The 18,333-nt window shown below is 40.3% G+C and overlaps 1 long non-coding RNA gene across 6 annotated transcripts in view; it reads right to left on the bottom strand.

Annotated features, from left to right (window-relative positions):
• Nucleotides 1-536: 536 nt before the first annotated feature.
• The window catches only part of LOC109461912, a 23,423-nt gene continuing 5,626 nt past the window's right edge, over nt 537-18,333 (bottom strand). Inside the window, exons 1-5 of one of the 6 annotated variants that reach the window (XR_002139723.1) lie at nt 12,342-12,409; nt 10,185-10,222; nt 8,937-9,050; nt 1,978-2,075; nt 537-1,583 (exon numbers count right to left, since the gene is read on the bottom strand). This is a non-coding gene — a long non-coding RNA (uncharacterized LOC109461912). Of the gene's footprint in view, nt 1,584-1,977; nt 2,076-8,936; nt 9,051-10,179; nt 10,223-12,332; nt 12,410-18,333 lie in introns of those variants that run through there. The other 5 variants (XR_002139726.1, XR_002139725.1, XR_002139724.1 and 2 more) reach the window with 5 other exon arrangements.

The following is an 18,333-nucleotide window of genomic DNA, read 5'->3' as shown; positions in this document are numbered from 1 at the left end:
ATCCCCGCCATGTTTTAATACGTTGGTTCTATCTAATCTCCAAGCAGATGTTGGTCTCCAAGCAGATGTTGGGAGGCTAAGTCAAAACATTTTCCTAGCTGTCTAGTTTCTGTCACAAACTGTCTGAGAGTCTCACTATATTACTATTACTATATACTGCACAATTTTTATAAAAAAAGATTCTAGCCTTTTGAAAAAAGGATGAAAATGAAAGATTCTAGCCTTCTGAAAGAAATCCATGGAAGTGGATGGGGACAATTCTTCAGCATACATGTATTAATTAATCTATCCAAAGTTTCTGTATCATTCAATGCTTGCATTCTTAACATTGCATGGCACAATTTCTAAAACATTTTTCTCTCCTGACTTGAGCTGTTCACACAAGGTTTCCTGCCAAGAGGTAATACTAAGTGCTCAAGTCTTACAAAATAACTTATTTTCAATTGGCTGTAACCCCAGTACAATATCAATGGCAAACAGCCTGAATAGCCTGACTTACATGTACAAGGCAAAAACACATGATACAAACGATACAAGTGTGCTTTTTTCATCCTCATTTTATTTACCAAGTTCCATGTTACATGGCCTTACTGACATTGGTGCTTCATTTAATATACCATCAAGACTGGAAGAGTTAACAATGCCAGTGTGACCTATGACATGGCTTCCGCACATTCGGCAGTTTAGTATGGATCGTTTTGATGTGATGGTCTGTTTTTGAATGCTTCATTAAATTATTGGTACATCTATTGCTCTCATGTCTCAAGCCTGGTTGTATTGTCTTCAAGAGTTGATATGAAAATATGAAAAAGATTAATAAATTCAAAACAATGTTATATGACGCTGTCATATTTTCCTCTATACGGTTGGTAATTAAGCATGCAATAATCATACACCAGTGTCTAAATTATTACAATATCTTTTCATGATCCTCTTACATAACCACAAATTACTCAATTTAAGTCTGGACTGAACAAAAACCAGTCTCCTAACATATGTCTTAAGACCACCAAGAATACTTGTAGCCACCAGTAAAATACTCCATGGTGTCTAGCAGTAATAGTACGAGTAACTATATGAGGAATTGGAATAGAAACTATTGCGGCCTACTTCAGAACAAAACAGGGGGAAATGGCAGTGTTGATAAAGAGAAAAGAAGACTGATGTAGAGAAAGAAATAGTAGACGTGTGTGAAGTAAACCAGATGAAGTGCCACAAGTTGATATGATTGACTCTGACCTTGGTGCTGATTTTCAGATTGTCCTTTTTTTTAATACTAAACATCCCTGCGACACTTCACCATCAACCTTGGACTAAAGAAACAAAAATGAGAACACAAATACTAGTAAAATGTCTCACAAAACATCTTCTCACCTCTCAAGTAAATGCAATCATTATACATGTATACTCTCTCTCTCTAGATAGAAATCCTGACAACTTACAAGATCTGATGCACAACAATTACGAATCAGATAAAAGAGTTGACTATGTTATGATACTATGATAGTCACTGCATGCTTCTGTTCCCTTCGATAGTAACATCTGGCTTGCTCATGGGGTCATTCCGTTCAGTTTTGTGTCTTCTGTAGGAAGAAAAAACAGGATTTCTTTATTGCCTTTTATTACATCTTACAGAAACAAGATTTCTCCCATTATAGCTGCCTGGAATATACCAATTCTAATGCATGGAGTTTTGAAAATTGCCAACATGGCAACATACTGCCCTGGGTAAATAAATAAAAATGAAAAAAAAAATCAAATAAAAATGAAAGCCCCTCCCACTTCTTTCAAGACATAGAATTGACAATATTTCTATTTATTTATTTCAGCTGGGTCACAGAGTGAGAGTGGACAGGGGAAACGGGACATTTTTCATAAGTCCGGCTTCTACAATCGGGGGCCAAACAAACTCTGGCCGGCCGGAGTACCCCTAAGCTAACCCGAATGAGTATGGTCAAGATGCTATCTGTTAGTTACCTTATTGACGATTCATTGGTGGTGCTGCCGAAATTCAGGACCTCCCCACGAAGAAGAATGGTTGATTCCACTACATCAATGGGTTCATTCCTGCACAACTATGGGATTGAACAATATGAAAAAAAAAATCAACTAAAGGTGAAATTGCATCTGGAATTAGTCGTGAAATTATTTCAGAAATGTATCCTATAGCATTATTGACAGATATACATGTACCCACTAAAACTACTTGAAATTTGCCATAAGCTAAGAGTTTCTTATCTATCTAATATCTATCTATAAATCAGTCAAATTTTGTACAAGACTGAATTTTTGCTATCGAATAATTGTCTGAGTGTGTGGGTGGGCCTACGTCAAAAAAATTAATAAACATCCAATCAACTCATAGCACATTAACACAAGATGAGATTAAAAGAAAAGAGTAAAAAAACTGCATCTTGTTTCATCATGCCATAAGCAGTTCTTAGGCCACACCAATTTTATTTGTTGGTTCTCGGATTCGCCTCTTCGTTTTTTTCTGAACTAAAAAAAAGGATTCTGGTGCTGAATCAGCTCAAAAATGCTTATATTTTGCCCCCAACCATTGACGAAAGTCCCTTTCTTCCTAGTTGTTACAGTTTTTCCATCTATCAATGCAGTGGTTTGATTAAAAGTTCAAAATTCATTGTTTGAATATTAACCCAGCCTTTTGTGTTGACTTCATGGCTCCTATCGTAGCATTTGAGGCTATAATACAATGCCTAGATCTGTTTTATTTTTTTCCGGGAACCAACAAATTAAATTGGTGTGGCCTTAATCTACTTATTAGTCTACCAGCTGGGAGCAGCACACCTCACCCAGAGCCGACTTCAGGGTTCTAGCCAGCGGCCGTTTTCCCGTCATTTGACAGAATTTTGCCGCGACTCACTGTCTGCAGAAAGCCGAGTTTCTCCTGACCAGAAATTTTGCTAGGAACAGAGTCCAAGACAGCTGGATCAAGTATAGTCCAGTATGTACTTAGCAGTTTTCAAGGCTTCACCTAACGGTAAGTGTTGTTGCAATTGAGTCATGAACTACATTTCCAGCCAGCCTTCGTAACTCCTGCTTCTCCTAGTGTCTCCAGCATTGATGTTTCTGACTTAGGCCACACCGATTTAATTTATGGATGACATCCTCTGAAGACCCCCAAACTAGTGCGCGCGGGCGAAAAAAGAAAAATCCGGCCAAAGATAAAAATGCTACAAAAACCACGAGGAATTACAAACCTGGTATTGTGAATTTGGCGCATTACATAGCGACGTATACGACAGGCCGACACATGCTGGATTTTTGCGGAATATATGAATCGACACTGCTGTACGTATGTACTGAGTTCTTGAGTCTTGGAGCTTCGGTAGCCTGGCTGCCGTCAACCAGAGTTATCACCACCATGCACTACCCAGGCCTAAAGCCAGGCCAGAGCCTCGGAATACGTGATCTTTTTTTTTTTTTGAGATCGGGCGAAAATCAATGCGCGCGTGGATGTCATCCATAAAATTAAATCGGTGTGGCCTTACATGTAGACAAAGACATGCTGTTCCAGACACCAGTGTGCTTAGTTTAGTGCCTAGAAGTGTTCTCTTTAATAATAATAGAATTTGCAGTGAGCAAAACCTCCTTGCTAGTAAGAAATACCCAATGGCTAAAAAGATGTGTGGATAAGAGGCAGTGGTTGAAATACTTTTTTTCAGTACTCTGCAATATTGCAGAAGAGTCAAAATTTTGTTCTGCAATTTGGAAATACTTTCTGCAAATACACAAGCCTACATATTACAACCTTTCTGCAAATACACAAGCCTCCATACTACAACCTTCTCAAAACAGTAATTCCTTTTTACATCATATATAGCTTTGTAAATCTGTACAGTAGCATTACTAGACTGCAGGAGAATTTCAGGTTTATAAGCATGAACTATGGATTGATATGCAAATTAGTGAAGACAATATTTTGGAAGTCCAAAAGGAACAAAAGTTAGACAAGTCAAGACAAGGATGATGCAAATTAGTGAAGAAGCTCCTGTTGTTTCAGAACAGTCTGTCCCTGGGGCCTGGAAGTTTTAGTTTGCTAAATTGAAAGCTAATGAATCTGGAGCCTATTTTTCCTTCTGCAAAATTGCAGATTGTATAATTTTTTCTTCTGCAATCTTGAATATCTATCTGCAGATTGCAGACTGCAGGCAGGTATTTCGAACACTGAGAGGTAAAAGTGTCATATATAGCTATGGCCTTTAAGGCTAAAGGGGCGGTAGGTTTCTAATTGCTGTGTTTTGGGCACAGAAGGCAGAACTCCCTACTAGTAGTTTACTTCTACTGCAAAACTGCAGCCAAGTATCTATTAAATAATCGTGTGGTGAAACGGTAGCGTGTTCGGCTCACACCTGTAAGAGGTCAAGGGTTCGAATCCTGCCCAATGCCACCAATCTTGTGCTCTTGGGAAATGCACTTTACACGACTTTACTCATGTGTAAGAGAGATGTACTGTACCTAGCTTCAATTAGGGACATCCCTCGGATAGGACTTAAAATGTTTGGGAGAGCCACACCCCACGCACGTTAAAGAAGCCAACGCACTTATCACAACACAACACAATGTGCAAATAGAATGGAAACATTTGCTTTGCAACGCAACATTAATGCATAATGTTTACCTTCACATTATGGCCTGCTTCGTGAATTCTTAGTCAAACACATTCACATTATATACAGTGACAACCCATACGTCCTTAAGATGAATAAATAAATAAATAAATAAATAAATAAGTGACAGGAGTCTAAATCCCTCCTGCTATAAAATTGCAACATGATGTAACCTAACACCAGTTACCATGGTGACAGATGTCTGATTCAAGTCATTGACCTTATTTGTTTGGAGAAGAACATTAAAGAGGAAACAGAGCAAAAACGAATATGTTTTCCTTCAGCAAGTAAATACTGTCCATTTGTAGCAAAAAAAATTGTACATCTCATTCTCATTCTGCCAATAGAGTCGACAATATAGGCGCAATGAATCAGTCCATCAGAGAAGAGAACAATCCAGTATATCATACAAACCATCCAGAGGAGCCAACAAGCCCAGAGCAAAATGAAGAAAACCTACGCACTGATCAGAATGTCCTGTACACGGCTGGAGAGGAAGTTAAACATACAAGTTGTGCAAGTCAGCCCGACGTCCCCACCCCAGAAGACACTCTTGTATATTCTGTATCTGACACGACCAAAGCTGAAAACTCTGCCGTGTACACTGACTCAGGGGATAATGAAGAAGATGCTAACGCTATAATTGAAAACATGGACGGAGAATTTGAACCTACAGTCATGCAGGAAGAAAGTGCAGTGGCTGACGATATTGACAATTTATTGGAACCTTACGCTGTTGCAAACATATCCGATCACGAAAACTATCTCATGAACACCACAACGGCTTGTTATACCAGGCCTCGAGGTCCCCACCGCAAAGAATTTTCGAACCCGATGTACGGAGAAAACATCTGCCAACAGGCTAGTCATGATGCCAATGTACAAGTACATGTACACGACCTTCGCAATCCTACAAATGCAGAGGAACATCAAAAACCGGTGAACAGACCGGATCCCCAGCAGGCTTCAGATGACACCAGGCCTGACTCTGATGCACACAAGATTCACAATCCTCCAAACGTTAAGGAACGTCACGGTAAGGGGGTTTACGGAAGAACCTAGGTGCCTGCCAGGCCTGGCTACCTTGCCTGGCTAGCATGACAGGCTACTCTGATCTTCTCATTCATACCATGACGAAAGCTAAGACATCCAAGCACCTGCGCCCTCTAACTGAATGCATGGAAACTACACCCCCATTACACTGGTACATTTTGGGTCAAAATTACACACAGCAAGATATCTAAAAGGGAGAGCAGAAATAAACTGATCTACATGTAATTATTTGTTCGAAGTTTTAATTAGCAAAGGGTAATAACAAAAGTAACAGTAACATGGGAACGAATCTCGCAGTTACTAGGAGCACACAGGGGCCTAAGTGTGTTCCTTGCATCAGAACAGAGTGTGACCACACAGCTGTTGGTAGCCTAAAAAATACCATCTTACCATCTTTCCCTGCAGTACCAGTGTAAAGAGAATTTCCATGCATTTCACTAGAGGGCGCAGCTACTTCGATGTCTCATCTGAGTAGCCTGACGTGCTAGCCAGGCCAGGTAGAGAGGCCTGGCAGGCACTCTAGTTTTTCCGTAAACCCATGGTAAGGTGACGGACTGAGGTGACTAGTTTTGTTTTATGACTTGAGTGTTAAGATGTAGATCCATACATTTTTAAGTAACTGTTGTCACAATCAAATATTGTCTGCTGGTTCTTTTATTTCCTGGTTACTCGTTTATTGCGTCTGTGCCTTGCATATCTGAAACACAATTTTACAAATTTGTTCTGGAAAGGCTGTTATGCAGTGGTGAATAAAAGCTTTCCGGCTGCTTTGGTGCTTGTCCTATTCTTAACTGGGATGACAGTATATGGAATCATCACAGGAGCCTATTATTACCATACACAGGTAATGCAAAAGGTAAGGTCAACATCTCGTCAGAGCTCAAATCAACAGTTTGAGTTTTACATAGTAAATATTGTTTCATTTATTCATTACTCCCATTAGCCACCCGATATATATATGAGTACCAACCTAAGAAGCAAAACTTTTTTGCAGGGCTCGAAATTCATATTCGGGAGTGGGTACACTGGTGCACAGTGGTGCACCTAACCTAAAAATGTTACTACATGCACTGGACAAAGTTTAGATGCACAATTACTAGTATTAGTAACATAAAATGAGGTGGAATGTCAGCAAAACCTAAATATGAACTAGCTTTTAAATTACTGCCTTTCCTAGCAACTTAGCTTCTCTAACTGACTTCAAAATTTCAAATAAGTGATGTACTTATTATTAGTTGATGTATTTTTCCTGACCAGTATGAATTATGTCAAGTATATGCCGTATCCTAAGTGTACAAAAGGCACATCAAAGGTTCTCACTTTATCACACACTTTCCCTGGTGCTGAACTACAATCACACACTGTCCCTGGTGCTGAACTACCACCACACACTGTCCCTGGTGCTGAACTACCATCACACACTGTAACTGGTGCTGAACTACCATCACACACTGTCCCTGGTGCTGAACTACCACCACACACTGTCTCTGGTGCTGAACTACCATCACACACTGTCCCTGGTGCTGAACTACCATCACACACTGTCTCTGGTGCTGAACTACCATCACACACTGTCCCTGGTGCTGAACTACCATCACACACTGTCCCTGGTGCTGAACTACCATCACACACTGTCCCTGGTGCTGAACTACCATCACACACTGTCCCTGGTGCTGAACTACCATCACACACTGTCCCTGGTGCTGAACTACCATCACACACTGTCTCTGGTGCTGAACTACCATCACACACTGTCCCTGGTGCTGAACTACCATCACACACTGTCCCTGGTGCTGAACTACCATCAGATACTGTCCCTGGTACTGAACTACCACCACACACTGTCCCTGGTGCTGAACTACCATCTGGTGCTGAACTACCATCACACACTGTCCCTGGTGCTGAACTACCATCACACACTGTCCCTGGTGCTGAACTACCATCACACACTGTCCCTGGTGCTGAACTACCATCACACACTGTCCCTGGTACTGAACTACCATCACACACTGTCCCTGGTACCGAGCTACCATCACACACTGTCCTGACAGTAATTTTACATTTCTTCCTGTTCCTGTTTTTTCCAGGCTAGTCCTATGCAAGAAGGCATCAACTTGACCACATTGAATGAAACAGAAGTGGCAAGCACAACTAAATACACTGTAGCTATCATCCAAAACACTGATGGTACCAACCCAAAAATTCTTGAGAGTATCAATGGTACCAAGCTACCCACCCATGGGGGCATCAATGGTACTAACCCACCCACCCTTGGTACTATCGATGGTACCAACCCACCCATCCTTGAAACTGTCAATGGTACCAACCCACCCACCCTTGGTACTATTGATGGTACCAACCCACCCATCCTTGAAACTATCGATGATACTAACCCACCCATCCTTGAAACTGTCAATGGTACCAACCCACCCATCCTTGGTACTATCGATGGTACCAACCCACCCATCCCTTGGGTTATTGATAGCACCAACCCACCCAACTACAAAATAAGTAAGTACACAAGTAATATTAACATACACATATTGTCTCCTATTAAGGTATTATTGAAATTTTGACTATACTATCAACCTTATCAAAATTTTCGATACAACAATGCTATCACTCAAACTAAAGAAAACGGATCTTTAAGCAGCAAAAGATGGAAAACAACACTGTTTTTTCCATGAATATACCATGGTTGGTAGATCTACGGTCTAAGCCAAACCCATACCAATTTAATCATTTGGTTCTTAGAATTGCTCCATTCTGCTTTTCTTGGAATTGCTCTCTTCTATTTTTCTCAAAGTGATTTAAAAAATAGATCACTGAGCTTCCATTTTCAGTATAATTTGCAATCTCCATATTCTACTGATTTTCATTACAAGGCTTTTTTATTTTTAACTGATGGAAAATATTTAAGTTGCTTGATGTGCTTCCTACAATTGTGTAGTACTACATTTTATCCAGATTGTTTATTATCATTTCATACTGGGTACTGGTATATTACACGACAAATCTAGTTTTTCTTTGTACATTTTGAAATTAAAAAAAATGCTTGGCGCAGCATCTATAATACTAATGATAGTAAGGATGAGGTTGGTTCTGAAAATGTTTTTTTTTTTTAATTTGCTTTTTTTTCACTGGACAGTTGCTTTGTAGTTTTTCAGAGAAAATGAAAGAACTAACTTGGATTGGTGTGGCCTAAAGGTAAGATGCTATCACTGATACAGATAAAAAATGCGAGGAGAGTACCATGTGGCTGGCTTGTGCAGCGGGCGAGTTGATCGTGATTGACGACGCCTTCTACGGTCGGAGGGAGAAAGATCCTCGCTGTGGATGTAGATGGTTCCGGAGATGTGACACCAACTGTAAACAGAAAAACGACAAGTAGGAGCACCATTCCTAATCCAATCCCATCCTCTGAAAGATCAGTCCTCTAGATGCTCGATTGCAACTACAATTCTAAAAAAATGACCAACACAAAAGGTCTAATTTAATGACGTGGGGACCCCCCACAAGGCCCTTTTCCAAACTTGACCTTGGTATTTTCAACGGTAACTTGCCAACTAAAAATCATGAACATCCATTTAAGGATTCTCAAGTTATCTTGTTAACAAGGAAAAAGTCAAACACAAATGGTAACTGCAGTGATGTAGGAACTTCCCACGAAGTACATTTTTGGCCTTGACAATGGCCATCCCAAAGACAACCTGCCTAAAATTCGTGAACCTCGGACCATTCCTTCAAGATTTATCGTTCATTATCTGCCAAACAGTGCCGAAACGATTTCACAGCCTTCTCGTCGAAGGCAATAACAACTGGTCTTCATTTATTTCAGAGTTTGAGCTTGCGATTTTTATTCTTACCAAACTAGGTTCATGCATATCATGGTTCCAACAGAAACTAGATCTGCTTGCTTCCCACAATTTTCTAAATATGTGACTCCTTTATTCCCATACTTTTCTGTAATTGTGGAATACGGTACAAGTGTTTGTGTAATACATAGACTAGAAGCACATGAAACATGTATGTGCAAACACACACTAGTGATAAGATACAGTAACTTTCTTATACTCTTTTTATTACAATTAAAGTGCAACAGACATTTGTACTGTAAGTTATAGTTGAGGTAGTTGAGATGTATCGTAACTTTTGCAGGGAATTATTGTGAAAGACCTGCAGATTTTTAGTATTATTTTGTACATACACCTATCTGATTTTTACATTTAATATTTCACCTTTTAAAAGTGTCAATTGGATTTTTAAAAAATTAGCTTTCCCTTACAAATATTGACAGTTTTAATGTACTGTAATTCACTTTATGTTCACGGTAGCAAAATTTCATGATCTGAGAAAAATGGACATGTTTACGGAACTACATATTCACAGGTGCGGGAAAGTCCAGGAATTACTTGTTAACTGTAATGATAAGTTCAGAAGTGACAGTGAAAACTAGTGATATAAAGTACAGTGAAAAAATCAGGAATTACAGTACTTGACCTTGATCTTGTATTTGTTCTCACGCAGGACCCAGTCCACTGTAAGACAAAAATGCCAGGGCTACAAACATTGTAAGGTGACAATACCGGTAATTATAAAGCACATTGTTGACCCCTGTCCACACAACAAGAAATACCTGGAGGTAACTTATCACTGTACAGGTGGGCACAACAAAGTATTTTCTCTTCTTATGGAAGCAAAATTAATGTGTGCCTATAGTTATAGGTACAGTAGTAAGGCCACAGCAAGTAGATTTTATGGATGAGATCCTCAGTCTGCAGACACCAAATCTAATGCGAGTGCGGAAAAAAAAACAAGGCAGGCCGAAAAAAACAAGGTTCCTACATTCTAAAATTTTGATTCAATCATTGTTCAAATGGTTTTTAATCAGTGGGAACATCACATATACACAGCCAGCTTCACATATCACTGCATCAAAGAAAGAAACAAAACATTAAATCAGAGCTTTTTCTTGTCTCCTCTTTAAAGTTATCTGCCATCCACCTTCCGGGATGGCAACAGATACCTTTGCCAATTTTCGGCATGTTGACCACTGTCATAGGGAAACAAAATTTCTGTTTTTTTTTCCAAAATCAGGCGAAAATTACTGCGCGCACTGATGTCATCCACAAAAATTACTTGCTGTGGCCTAAGACACCAAACCTGGACCTAAACACCTTTTTTAGCCAATTATCAGTGTCAGTTTTTATTGTCTGATGTCTTTATTTAGTGGTATATTGTTGGTCTTGCTTTAGTTTTTATGAGGATCTTTAGTCTAAAAAATGGTGCCCACTTCACTAAGTGTTTTACTATTGTTTTACAAGCAGGAAATAATGACAGGGTCAAATTTGGTGGGGCCGGAAACGGACCCGGCAAGTTCAGACCGCGGGAGGAGTGGCCGTGTCCTCGACTAACGAGATATTTGTGACTGACGAGGGCAACAGACGAATCCAAGTCTTCAGCATGACGGGAGTTTTCCTTCGCAGTTTTTCCACGGGAAACTTAAAACCACATGCCATATCCACCGGCCGAAGCGATACCCTGTGGGTAGCTTTGTACGCAGGTCATTTGATAAATGCTTTTACTGGACATACCGTCCGTCAGTATAGCAAAGAGGGCCATGTCCTTTCTAAGTGTACTTTCAGCAGTGGACTTGGAATCTCTGGGCTTGCCTGGAACAAAATTTCTGACAGAATCATACTAACAATAGCAGTACATGCAACTCAATATTTAACAAGTATTCCAAGATACAGGCGCATGGAGGCCGTGTGGTTTAGACCTACTTACACACCGACACAGGTGCCAAAATTGAGCAAGTTTGGGTCAACTGCAGGAGTTCAAGACTCTTGGCAGTCTATTGCCATGGATGAGAAAGGAAACGTCTTCATCACTCACAAGCCAAGCATGACTGTTCAAAAGTACGACAAGAACGGAGTCTACCTTTCCAGTTTTGACAGTAAAGCAGGAGATTGGTTCACGCCCTGGGGAATCTCTCTGGACAAATCTGGCCATGTAATTGTGGGTGATGTTTGGAACAGCAAATTAGAGATGTTCACAGCTGAGGGAAAACACATCCGCACTGTCGCTTACGTGCGGAACCCTTACCGTTTAGCTACAGGTGGGGAGGGGCAGATTGTTGTGTCAAATGAGGGTTACTTTGTATCCATCTTGCGCAAATATTAGGGCCACACCAATGCCTTTGCTTGGATCTCAGACATTTTTAAGTTAAGATTCAGCAAGAGGACAAGATAAAAAGGACTCCATTCACTCCTGAAACATTTTTTGTCTGTGGGTGCACCCAAATATTTTTGTAGGTATTTTGTACATATCAAATGTATAATAGTATGCAGGATATTCTTGGCATACAAGTGTCAGAAAAATAACAAAAAGTCTTTGTTGTAAATTAGCTCCAATTTTAGATTCAAGTTTTAGTAAGATCTGTAATTAGTTTTTCATTCATATGGTGCACCCCAAAATTTTTTTGTGCACCTTATATTTTAGGTTGGGTGCACCAGTGCACCTATTCCCAAAAATGAATTTCAAGCCCTGAATAGAGTGACTGAAAATCTAAAATGAGAATCAGTAGTAGACATTAACCTTGACTTATTATCAAAGCACTGTACCAAACTTTCATGTAAATGGCCAAACCTGAATCACCATTTCACTCCCGTGGAGAAACCTCTCCCTTGACTGACTCCATTCTCTTCTGAGTCTGGCAGTTCTTGTCCATGCAGGGCCCAGATGTTGTACTAGAGTCCCTCCATATCGTACAGGGTTGCCTCTTGCACACAGGCGTGAAGTTTGCGACGTCATGGTGTTTATTAAGTCTAAACCAATTGTTCACAAGTATGTATCCTTCCCTTCCAGACCCTCTAGATACCTCAGATCGCACATGCTTACCCCCATTAGAGTAAGGACATCAGCCTTCAGCTCTTCTTACAATATTACCAAGGCTGGTCACCATCTGGAATCAGCTGAGTCCTGTCCTCCGTAATATTGGGGTTCAAGCCTCTGAAATGTCCAACATCTTGACATTCAAGCGATCGCTTGTGAGAGCCACGTTTATGAGATTTGACACCCAGTTCAATATCGACGTTCCCTGCTCCTGGTCCACATCTTGTGGGTGTGCCTCATGCACTGCTTTAAGGCCGCATTAGTATCATAATTAGCTTTTTAATCTGTACATAATGACATTTGATAATTTTTGTACATAATCAATTCTCTGTATAACTTTTACCGAATTGTATATTTCATGTCTACTGATTTTTGATGTCTTATGCCTAATGTTTATTGTTTGACTTGGTTCCGTATTGTTTTGTATTATCATTTCAGGTTTGGGAGGACAACTTGTAAAGGCATTGATACACCTGTTTTGTCCTCCCTTCCACTTGTTTTTGCATGTGGTAAATTCAAATAAAGAAATAAATAAAGAAAGAAATATAGTACCCTCCACTCCCTCTTAAGCCCAGGTGTCCACCCAGTTGTGACTCTGAATCACCTGCTAGAGTAGAATGATCCATGAGTCACTGGTACTGTGTTGTATAACCAAGTAATAAATTTTTTTAGTAGTATTTCTAATTCTCAAGTTCATTCAACATTCTACATAGGATCACAACAACTGAGGGACTGTATATATCAAGCACTGTGAGTACTAAATAAATTTACAAAGCCTCACTGACTACACAATTCATCACAGTGACTATACCATGAAATGACAATCAACCATTCAATGACAATGGCAGCAACAACATGACTACATAACGTATAAAGTATGGGGGCAAAGCGCGCGATGTTGTGTAGCATATAGGTTTATTTTATTTTATTATGGGTTCACCACACCACGAAGTGGTGTGGTGAAACCATATTGCTTTTTCTGATGTTTCTTCTTCTTCTTCTCCTCCTCCTCCTTCTCCTCCTGCCATATCTTTAAATGGATTCAGCTTCTTCATTTTAGGGCCTAAGGTCCTGAAATTTGGTATGGAGGTACAGTGGGCAAATACCCCTAGGCGTTTTTTAAATTATTGTGATACAGGCTTTTAGAATGGTTTTATTTGAGTTTTTTGGCTGTGTAATAGCTAATGTATTACTGTGTAAGTGTGCAGTGTTTACCACATTTGGACATGAGTCATCACAATGGCATGCAAGGCATCAACCAATAGGCATGCAGCTTTCCTCTATTCTCCTTGCTGATTGGCTGTTGGGATTTAACTGGCTTAACTTCATTTACACCTGCACAGAGCCATGCCATACTGACAGTATGTCTGTATTCAAGTGTTTTGGTAGGTATTTTAAGCTTTCCTGCTCCAGCATTGGAATGCGGGCTATGAACGCTTCTTTTTATCTTGAAAATCAACAGTTTGCATTATGCAATCCTAACCAATAATGTAGGGAATAGCTATCCAACTGTTGTAGTCTTAGTTGTATGTTACTTCATACTATAGTTATATCAATGTAAAGCATTGTTTTCCCTTGTGTTTCTCATTCTTTCCCTGCCATGTGGTAAAATGTGGTGAACCCATCGCTATATTTGCTCCAAAGCAAATATTGGCCTTTCTAGTTCACATTTATTTTTTGAGGATCGGGCAGCAAGTTGAAAACTTATATAAGCCCTCTCCTCACACATAAAGGGAACAGAGTAGTAACAGTAATAGGAACAGACATAAAGAGCTGGTGTACAAATCATAATCAAATAAATCAAGCAAAACGTCCTGTCTGCAAAATAAAGTTGAAAACCACATCAAATATTTTACAATTGTTGGCAAATGACAATGAGGGGTTACCCCTGAGAACAGTTGAACATAAGGTGCTGTCGGTGGTGTTATTTATGTCAAATGGCAGGATGTAAGTTAAAGATGTTATCATGATTACGTTCGTCATTATACAGTGGGCAGTGTAAGAAGTAGTGTACAGCTGTTTCGTTGGAGTGACCACATTTACACGCAGGACTGGGCACACATTGATGTTGGAACAGGTGAAAGTTTAACTGACTGCGGTTGAGTCTAAGTCTGGTAAGGCGAATAGCTGGGTTTCTCGGACCATGGGAGAAGTGAGGTTGAGTGCGAGGACTGTGATAAGTCTCCAACTCTTTTTTAAAGATGGCAATCGATGTAGATGCTCGTGTAGTTAACGGCAGGTTGTTCCAGGAAGCAATGGAAGTAGGCAGAAAAGATTTTTTGAATTTCTCAGTTCTAGCAGGAATTAAGACGTAATTCTGATCTGTACGGAGACTGTATGGGGTGGAGTCACCGGTTTGTAGTGGTACCAATTCTTGTAAGTATTTTGGTGCTAATTCATTGATGATTTTGTAAAAGTTTACAAGTTTGTGCTTTTGACGTCTACATGACATTGTTTCCCAGCCAACCTCGGACAAAATGCTGTTACTATTTGTTCCTCTCATTGCGCCAGTACATATCCGAGCTGCATTGAGTTGAACAGATTCAATTAAGTCAGAGTCTTTATCAGTTAATCCTTCCCAAACAACGTCGGCATACTCCAGTAATGGCCTTATCATTACCTTATATAAAGTTCCTAGAGTTTTTCGTGGAACAAAGGTTGCTATTCTTTTTAAAAGGTTAATCCGTTTCATCGCAGAAGAAGTTATAATTGAAACATGTAATGACCATGATAGATTAGGGGTAAGGTGTAGGCCGAGGTGTTTGTGAGAAGGGACTTCAATTAACTGAACTCCTTTGAAATACAATGGTGGGTGGGCAATTTTTATACGTTTGGATGAAAATGTCATTAGTTCAGTTTTGAGTGGGTTAAAGGTCACCAGCCATTGGTCCGCCCAGTTTTCCACTATTTTGAGATCATTGTTTAGTCTATCGGCTGAAATAACAGGATCTCTAACAACTTCGGTCAGTGAAGTATCGTCGGCGAATAGACGGCCGTCTGTTTCCAAGTCGTCCACTAAATCGTTAATAAAAACGAGAAAAAGCAATGGCCCTAAGAGCGAGCCCTGTGGCACGCCCGCATCAACAGGTGCCCAATCAGAACAGGTGCCGTTGATCACGACACGCTGCTGTCGGTCGTTTAAATAAGAAGAGATCCAAGCTAGAAGAGATCCGGTTATTCCTAGTTGCTCTAATTTGAAAATTAACCCCACATGCCATACTTTGTCAAACGCTTTGGATATATCTAGAAAGACAGCGCGTGTATCAAGTCCTTTGTCAAGTGCAAGATGCACATTGTGAGTTAGATATGTCAATGAGTTTATTGTGGAGTCCCCAGGGGAAAACCCAGAGTTTCTATCAGTGAGCAGTTTGTTTTGCAGGAGGTAAGAAGACAGCGGCATGTAGACAATTCTTTCAAAGACTTTCGATATACAACATAAAAGAGAAATGGGCCTGTAATTTGTCTTGGCTTGTTTGTCGCCTTTCTTGTGGATTGGAACTACATGCGAAGGCTTCCAAATTGTTGGAAAACAACCACCCTGAACTGATATTAGTTAAACAGGTTGGATAATGGCTCAGCCAAGGATGGGGCAATGTGTTTAAGCAGTCTATTACCTGTGGCCTTACTTATGTCAAGGTTACACAGGACTTGATACACTTCGGCTGGAGAACAAGTAATACAATCAAGAGTACACTCAGTCCTGGGTACGAATTGGGGAAGAGAGGCACCCATTGTGTTTAGGTATGTTTGTGACGCAAAATACTGATTGAAAGTGTCAGCTTTGGCCTTATCATCGGATATAACACATCCGTTGTCGATTAAAGATGGTATTGTATGGTCAATACCAAATTAGGTTGGTTAAACAGTAAATGATAAGGTACTCAAGAATGCAGTATGACAGTCTCACGTACAGGTTTGGGGAAGGGTTGGTACAGGTCACTTGTCTAACTGCACAGATAATTAGACAGTTTGACTTTTGTTATAGTCGTTGGTTATGAATAGGAAGGGTAGAGCTGTCAAGGGATCCTCAGGGTTGGCACAGGTCACTACCACAGATAATTACACATAAATGGTTAATTGCTGTTGTCGGTTATGGGTAAGGCCAAGAATGGGTGGAGCTCCCCAGGATGTCATTTATCTTGTCACATATGACTCGTCTGACGACTTTGTGCACGTGGGGAGCACTATCGCTCAGTAGCCTCTATGTTCTCAAAAGTACCCAAAACGATATGAATTCTTATTCAAACCTCAATTTTTGTTCAAAATTCTCCACAAAAAAAAAAAACGATGTATGTGTGGCATGCCAGTCCGAGTCCATACCTGTTGTGTCGCGCACAGGATTTCTTTCGCTGGACTACATGTAGTTGGCGTTTCCTGACATGATTTATTACACAGATCCGGCATTACGATGTTAGGAACTTCAGAAGGACAAAAGGTCATAAGAAAAGCATGGTGTCTGCGATTCAGAAGTTTGCCAACCTTACGAATTCGCCGTTTTATCACATTTTGTAACATTATCAAAAACTAAAATTTTAGGAAACATCATCTTTGATTCATTTAATTAATTATTTCAAGCTAGTGACGTATTTAACAACGTCACGTCGGACGAGGCAGTCAATTACCGGCCACGCCTACAATTCTTGACGCTAAAGGTCCCTGCATAGATAATGAGCTGCCTACAAATCTCCGTCCCAGCTCGCGGCCCGCGCACTTGAGGGCGAGACGCGGAGGTGAACAAGTCACGCTACTTTGATTTCTTAGCGAATTTTGGTGAGTCTAACAATTTCATACTTTTCAGTTTTCCTCACATGAGCTATGTCGCTTAATTCGTCCTTGGCAGTTAAACAAGTTTGCCACAGTTTGAACAGAAAAGATTTTTCTGTATCATTAGCAAATACGTGCTACGTACAGGTAGTGATGCATACCTAAACCCAATTTCAGGTTCAGGTCCGGATTCAAGTCCAGAGGTTTAGGTTCAGGTCCGGACTTAAGTCCAGACCTAAACCCATGGCATATACAAAATTGCATGTTGGCAACCTTGCAATGTTGTCTGGGTGAAACTTTGGCCACATAAAATGGAGGCTGGTACTTGACGATGCCCGATGGCAATGTTTTCTTCATTTTGCAGCAAAGATTTTGGAATCTACGGAAGGTTTTAGGTGGTTTAAAAAGAAAAGGGGTATGTGAAATGGTCTTATATGGTAATAAGTCCGGACTCGGTTCTTGACTTTTAGGTTTTTTTGGACTTGAACCTAAACATGTTTACAAGTCCGGATCCAAGTCCAGTGAACCGGTATGCACCACTACGTACAGGCTTCATAAATGGACAATGTTTTAAGTAAAGGTCATGAACGGTGGGCAGCGTTTTCCTGTGGAAGCGAAGATCGGGCAGTTTTGATCAAAACCAAAAAATGTTGTAATGTTTTTTTTACAATTACACAACAACTAGAGGGAAACAACGGAGAAATTGTTTACACTACATGTAGGAAATAACACCTAGTCTTGTCTAATGTCAGTTGTATGTTCAATCTACATGTAGGTGTGAAGTCTGAATTGAATCAACCGGACTTCAGCAGAATGTCAACTGAACAAGTTAAAACACTTGGAGGCTTCGGCAGCGATCCAGTATTTTTTGACAGCGATGCCGCTGCTGGTCGGGCCCGGGCTTGCTGTCTTCTGGTACGTTTTAGACCCATTAGGCCGCACCAATTTAATTTGCTGCTCCTCAGATTCTCAGGAGCGACACACCCGGCGG

The sequence above is a fragment of the Branchiostoma belcheri genome, unplaced genomic scaffold, assembly GCF_001625305.1.
Source record: "Branchiostoma belcheri isolate BF01 breed outbred unplaced genomic scaffold, Haploidv18h27 scaffold97, whole genome shotgun sequence".
In the NCBI taxonomy this organism is placed as follows: domain Eukaryota; kingdom Metazoa; phylum Chordata; class Leptocardii; order Amphioxiformes; family Branchiostomatidae; genus Branchiostoma; species Branchiostoma belcheri.
The sequence above is the reverse complement of the archived record's forward strand: the minus strand, read 5'-3'. Positions and strand labels throughout refer to the sequence as shown.